Genomic DNA, 7000 nt, shown 5'->3' with positions numbered 1-7000 from the left:
CGGTACGGATCCCACACTGGTGAGCAATATTCAAGCAGTGGGCGAACAAGTGTACTGTAACCTACTTCCTTTGTTTTCGGATTGCATTTCCTTAGGATTCTTCCAATGAATCTCAGTCTGGCATCTGCTTTACCGACGATCAACTTTATATGTTCATTCCATTTTAAATAACTCCTAATGCCTACTCCAGATAATTTATGGAATTAACTGCTTCCAGTTGCTGACCTGCTATATTGTAGCTAAATGATAAGGGATCTTTCTTTCTATGTATTCGCAGCACATTACACTTGTCTACATTGAGATTCAATTGACATTCCCTGCACCATGCGTCAATTCGTTGCAGATCCTCCCGCATTTCAGTACAATTTTCCATTGTTACAACCTCTCGACATACCACAGCATCATCCGCAAAGAGCCTCAGTGAACTTCTGATGTTATTCACAAGGTCATTTATGTATATTGCGAATAGCAACGGTCCTACGACACTCCCCTACGGCGCACATGAAATCACTCTTACTTTGGAGGACTTCTCTCCATTGAGAATGACATGCTGCGTTCTGTTATCTAGGAACTCTTCAATCCGATCACACAATTGGTCTGATAGTCCATATGCTCTTAGTTTGTTCATCAAAAGACTGTGGGGAACTGTATCGAACGCCTTGCGAAAGTCAAGAAACACGGCATCTACCTGGGAACCCGTGCCTATGGCCCTCTGAGTCTCGTGGACGAATAGCGCGAGCTGGGTTTCACATTATCGTCTTTTTCGAAACCCATGCTGATTCCTAGAGAGTAGATTTCTAGTCTCCAGAACAGTCATTATACTCGAACATAATGCGTGTTCAGAAATTCTACAACTGATCGACGTTAGAGATATAGGTCTATAGTTCTGCACATCTGTTCGACATCCCATCTTGAAAACGGGGATGACCTGTGCCCTTTTCCAATCCTTTGGAACGCTACGCTCTTCTAGAGAGCTACGGAACACCGCTGCAAGAAGGGGGCATGTTTCGTCACGGAACACCGCTGCAAGAAGGGGGCATGTTTCGTCGCGTACTCTGTGTAAAATCGAACTGGTATCCCATCAGGTCCAGCGGCCTTTCCTCTTTTGAGCGATTTTAATTGTTTGTTTTAATTGTTTCTCTATCCCTCCCCCGCGAGGTAGGACAGACTCAAGACATCGAAAGAGTTCAAAGAAGGGCAGCTCGTTTTGTATAACCATGAAACAGGGGAGATTTTGTCACGGATATGGTAAACGAATCAGGATGGAAATTGTGACGAGCTGTTTTCATGATATTTAGTTTACCCCGACATTCATACGAGACATGGACATTGTGATAAGAGACGTCAGTTACTGCACAGTAAAGATGAGTTGTTTATTATTTTCATGCGCTTTTTGAATGTGGAATGGTAGAAAGATAATGTCACAGTGGTTCAAGGACCCCTCCCCCCCTTCCCCAAGCACTTACTGTGAATTGCAGGGTATTCACGTAGATATGGATGCAGATGTCGAGGGAGGGGTAGCAAGAAGGACGGAGGGATCTAGGAATGGACAGAAGCGTAGAAGTACAAAAGAAAAGAATGAAAAACTTGCAAAGCATTCCTTACTTGGACGTATGCCTCAGTTCGTTTTATCTTCGGACAGAGAGAGAAGAAAGCAATGGATTATAAGGTAAGAGGATATAAAAAAATACGCTTTCATAAGTTTTGAGAGGAATGATATAGGGTAGTAAAAAAACCGAAAACTGAACAAGAAGGTATAGTTTCTATGAAAACCGCTAGAGTTGTTCATAACATTTTTGGAGAAAGGAGTAGGAGGGCAATTGAGGTGATAGTGTAAGAGAGGCGAGTTAGAGTGAGAGACAGAATGAAGGAGAAATTAACAATGAATAAATGTAAGATGAAATCGTTTGCACAATTTTTGGAGGACGAAGGGTATATTAACGGAAGTAGTGGGAGAGAGAGATGTATTTGAAACATCTCAAAATACTTCTGAAGCGTCCATCTTCTGAAGCGTCCATCTCAACTGATTACTTTATAAGTACCTAGACAGGGTGTAAATGAAATGAAAATACAATATTTAAAAAACCGTATATTCAAAAGAAACTCACTTCAATTAAAAAGGCAACTTAAAGGAAAATTAACTCAATTTTTATTTTATCTGTAGCCAAGTGATCTTCCACTGGCTCACAGTGAGGAAAAATGAAGAAAAAAACGGCATAACAAAAGGACGGATATTTTATCCAGAATCCTACATTATTTTGTACTTCTATGATGCGTCTTGGCATAGAATCTGTAACCCATGGGGTGTAACAACCTGAAGAAGCAGCTTCCTTCCCGGCTTCAAGAACACAGTCCCAAAGAGCGTCAGCTGTAGTTGGATGGTTTCGTGGCCAATTCTCCGATAACGCTCTGGTTACCTCAGCCCACATGCAGGAGATAGACAAAATAATGGGAACGCCCTACTTACTTGGGAATGATTTATTAGTAAGGGGTTGGACCCCATTTGCCTGTAATACAGCTGCGATTCTTCTTGGATTACTGGCATATAATGATTGTATAGTCTCCAGTAGAATGTTATGACACTCTTGGATCAGGACCTCTTGTAACTCCTGTTGTGACGAGGGAGTTGGACAACTGTTCCGGAGTCTGCACTCCAATACAGACTACATGAGTTTGATAACGTTCAAGTCTAGGGACTGTGCTGGCCAGGCAAGATGCTGCAGTTCAGTTGCATGCTCCTCATACCGCGATAGTACTGTCCTGGCTGTGTGAATGGGTGAGTTATCGTCCTGAAATATGGCATCATTGTTGGGAACAACATATGAATCATGTGGTGCACCTGATCACCTAAAATGTTCACATAAACGTTGGCTGTAACACGGCCTTTGAGAGTAATGATGGGACCAGCAGAATACCATGATGTGGCTGCCCACAGCATCACACCTCCACCAGCACACTTAACCGTTGGAATCAAGCAATCAGGACTGTAGGCTTCTTTTGGTGTTTTCCAGACATAAACCCAGCGCGATGCTGGAAACAATGAAAACGTTGACTCGTCGGACCATATAACATGTTTCAATGATCGGCCGTCCAGGATTTATGCTGCTGACACCATGTTTTACGCTTGTTTGCGGTGGTTGTCGTCACTAATGGTTTCGGTAAGGTAGCTCATCCATGAATATTCGCTTTATGGTGTTCTTGGCGGACAGTGTCGGTAGATACGGGGTCTCGAAGATGGCTACTGAGCTATGCAGTCACTTTAGCCGCTGAAGTTTTGTGGTCTTTTGGCACAATTCATGTCAGCATACAACGATCTCTGTCATTTAGTTTAGAAAAAAAAATGTTCAAATGTGTGTGAAATCTTATGGGACTTAACTGCTAAGATCACCAGTCCCTAAGCTTACACACTACTTAACCTAAATTATCCTAAGGACAAACACACACACACATGCCTGAGGGAGGACTCGAACCTCTGCTGGGACTAGCCGCACAGTCCAGGACTGCAGCGCCTTAGACCACTCGGCTAATCCCGTGCGGCTTTAGTTTAGATTTGCGCCCATTGTTACAATTACACGATGATGCATTTCCATGTTTTGTGTAGGCTGTCATGGCTATTGAAACAGTTGGCTGCCTTGGTTACTGATGCTCCACCTAATCGGGCCCCCACAATCTCCCCTCCTTGGAACTCTGTTAGGTCTTTCATTGTACGTCGACCTCGGCCTCTGAATGCAAATACGAAGTGCGCACTATTCGTGAACAACTTGCCCTGATGCCTAGTCCGTACTGAACACGCATAGTCCAGCGCGACACATGCCTTACCTGCGTTGTTGACCGTCAAACACAACCATCCCATTACTACCACTGTTCACATTATTTTGCCTATCCCCTGTATTTTCCATACAGTTCATATCAACAGCCTGTGGGTGCCAGTCTATGATGTTGACGCAAGCCGTGGAGAGCTGTTGCTGAACGAATGCAGACTGTGAATGTGAACTCCCCTCCTCCATTCAGCATTCGAACTGACGGAAGCATAGCATTGTTCAATATGTGGGTGCAGTAATCGCTGTCAAGAGTTCCTTCCGTCCTGTGAAGAACTCATGCTGCTGTCGCAGAAATCTATCCCCAGCAGGAAACAGATAGCCACCCACTTCTTCTCATCGAGGTTACATATTTGCGTCGATGGTGAGCCCCTTGTGGCCTGTAAACGATTCTTGGACCGTCGTTACTGATGGAAAACACCTTCTCGGCAGTGAAAATGACGTTTCCCCACGATGCACTCAGATGGATTTCCGCACATGCCAGCCAGTATAAAACATTGTCTTTCCTGAGCTCTCCTTTCACGGTGTATCGTCTTGCGTGCAGTCCAGCATCCCTAAGCTTTCGCCGAATCGTGTCACTGGAGCCGTCGAAGCTGGTCGCCTGCCGCAACTGTTCATGTTCACAGAGGGGTTTTCTCTGCTCTTGAGATGCTAGCGCCCTTTCTTTTGGGTGTCAGAGTCACTCTCTTGCTGCCTGAGCTACGAGCTCTGTTGGTAGTGTCTCTTTCAAGGTAGTTCCTTCACCATTTTCTCTGATGCAAAATCCACCTTCTTCACAGAGAGCAACGACTCTTGTCTCGAGTTCATGTGTCCTAGCGAGCCATTGCAACAGACGGCCTGATGTGTATCTGTGATTGGTGCTCTTATTCTGATGCCAGGGGAGGAAGTAAACATATTTACATTGAAAGGAGCAGCAGAGGCAGAACCATGTTCTGCTGCCGTACTCACCCATCCCATTCAGGGTTTACGAGGGGGGGGGGGGGGGGCTCTTTGCCTGTCACTGCTGGGGCACCAGTCAGCCGTAGCTCGTAGCTCGCGAGCCGCATGTGGTGCAGGCCCGGACTGCAGAGCCATGCTCATCCCAAGATGGATCAAACATTCCGTCAACCCTTTCTGCATCTGTTGAGTAAACTGTTGAGTGGTACTTAAGATAGGTAAATAAATTAGTGAAATCAATGTGAAGTGAAGTAGAAATTAGAAAATACATGAAAAACTTAGTTTAGTTTAGAAGAGTTACACACTGGCAAACCGCGGGCAGAGCAGCAGTGGAAACGGCCGGCACTTGCAAGCCAACACGTTCAGGAGAAGCCATCGCCCTCCCCACATAAGCAGAAGCTGTCGATTCAGCCGTCAGGGCATCGTCCGACCGGCTCACGTGTTTCTCAATTGTCACATGTGATCAAAGGCGCTCGCCTACATTCCAAGAGCCAGTGACCGACATTAAGAAGATTCTTCGAGAAGCTTTTCAACGACACAGAAGAGGCAAAGACCTTGACGTCATTCACCTCCAGTGAACTGAAGTAAATAAATACGCGAGACGCAGTGGGCCCAACAGTAGATTTCAGTTCAGTTCCGGTTCGAGTTCAGTTCCAGTACAGTTCAGTCGGTGCTGAAGACCGTCATGCAGGAAGAGACTACATTGTACACAGAAGCACCAAGTCCACCGCTGTAATGGAATAGCAAGCAGCAGCCTCGCCGCCAGAAGACAGAAGTTAGAAGGTATTTGAAGACTGATTTTTATGTACCTGGGTGACTCGTGAGGATGGGAAGGAGATGGCCTCACATCAGCAGTCACCTGTGAGCTGGTGATGAAGATCTGACAGCCGAAGACTGGCAAGCTGGAGTCCGTTGTTCGAGTCCGGGACACTGGCCTTCCCCTGCCGCGCCGCTCCGCTGGCCGACGCACGACACACGCGGCCGCTTAGAGAAGAGAAACACTGGGACGTCACATCCAAGGTATCACCATCCGATGCACGACTTCGTTCTCAATAATTAAACAGGCCACCTCACGATGCGCATCTCCAGTCAACTGGGCGAAACAGCGACACGAGATACACACCACCGGGCGTAATCAGACGCCACCGCTCATGCGGCAGGAGGCTTCGCAAACGACACAGCTACCGCTCTCCCAGCCAGAACAATTCAGTAAGTAAACCATTGTATAAATCTTTCAATAAAATTTATCTTATATTGAAATGCTGTTTCATTCTACCTCATACCCACCCTGCTCACATGTTGTTAAGGGAGAAAAAGTAATTTATTTAGTGTTTTTCAACCTGACATAATCCTTTAGAATCAAATGCCCTTTGCAGTACTGCTCATCCTGACAATTGACTAGCATCAAAAGAGGTTACCCAGTTACATTTGGTGTCAGAGAAAAAACCCTTGGCTCAATATGAGGCGTGAATGACAGTCACTAAAGGTCCACAGTTAGTATTGTTTAATGTGTGAAATGATAGAGATTTGCAAAGCAATCGTAATATTTTCTTTATTTAGAAGTGTATTTTATCTCATAATTTTAAGAGTTTGTCGAAAATATTTAAACATCTTTTTAATTCAGTGTAGTAAGAGTGTGTAACTAATAGTTTGTAAAATCATGACACGAAATCGTACAAAGTCAGAGTCAGCACCACAAGCGGTTTCTACCGAGGAAGCTATTCAGAGCTTAGTTAATCAAATAGCACAGATTAATAATGATAATAATGCATTATTTAAACAGCTGTGTGAGGTTAAGCAAACCGGTTCAATCCCTCCCACCCTAGATTCCTCAGCAGCAGACTTGGTAACTCCTTTTTCAGGTAAACCCGGCGAGGACAAACAGCTGCTAAGTTAGGATCATGGTCAGATGAACAGCTCTTACAAATGACAAAGTTAAGATTGATAGGAGAGGCTAAAGCACACGTATTATACCATGAAGAATTACGGAATGCTCCAACATTTGAGGAATTGAAGAAAGGATTACTTAAACGTTTTCAAAAACAGAACAGCTGTAGATTTTGTAGGGAAAAATTAAACACTATCACTCAGAGACGAAACGAGTCGTTAGAAAGCTTCGTAGATAGGATTAGAAAAGTTAATATTAACACCTATCAGTTGACAACTAGTGATGAAGCAAATAAAGTTATTTTACAAGAGGCAGAAGATAGAGCTCTGGATACATTTTTATGTGGGTTACCTCCTGA

The sequence above is a fragment of the Schistocerca serialis genome, chromosome 6, assembly GCF_023864345.2.
Source record: "Schistocerca serialis cubense isolate TAMUIC-IGC-003099 chromosome 6, iqSchSeri2.2, whole genome shotgun sequence".
NCBI lineage: Eukaryota > Metazoa > Arthropoda > Insecta > Orthoptera > Acrididae > Schistocerca > Schistocerca serialis.
This window is presented reverse-complemented; position numbering follows the sequence as displayed.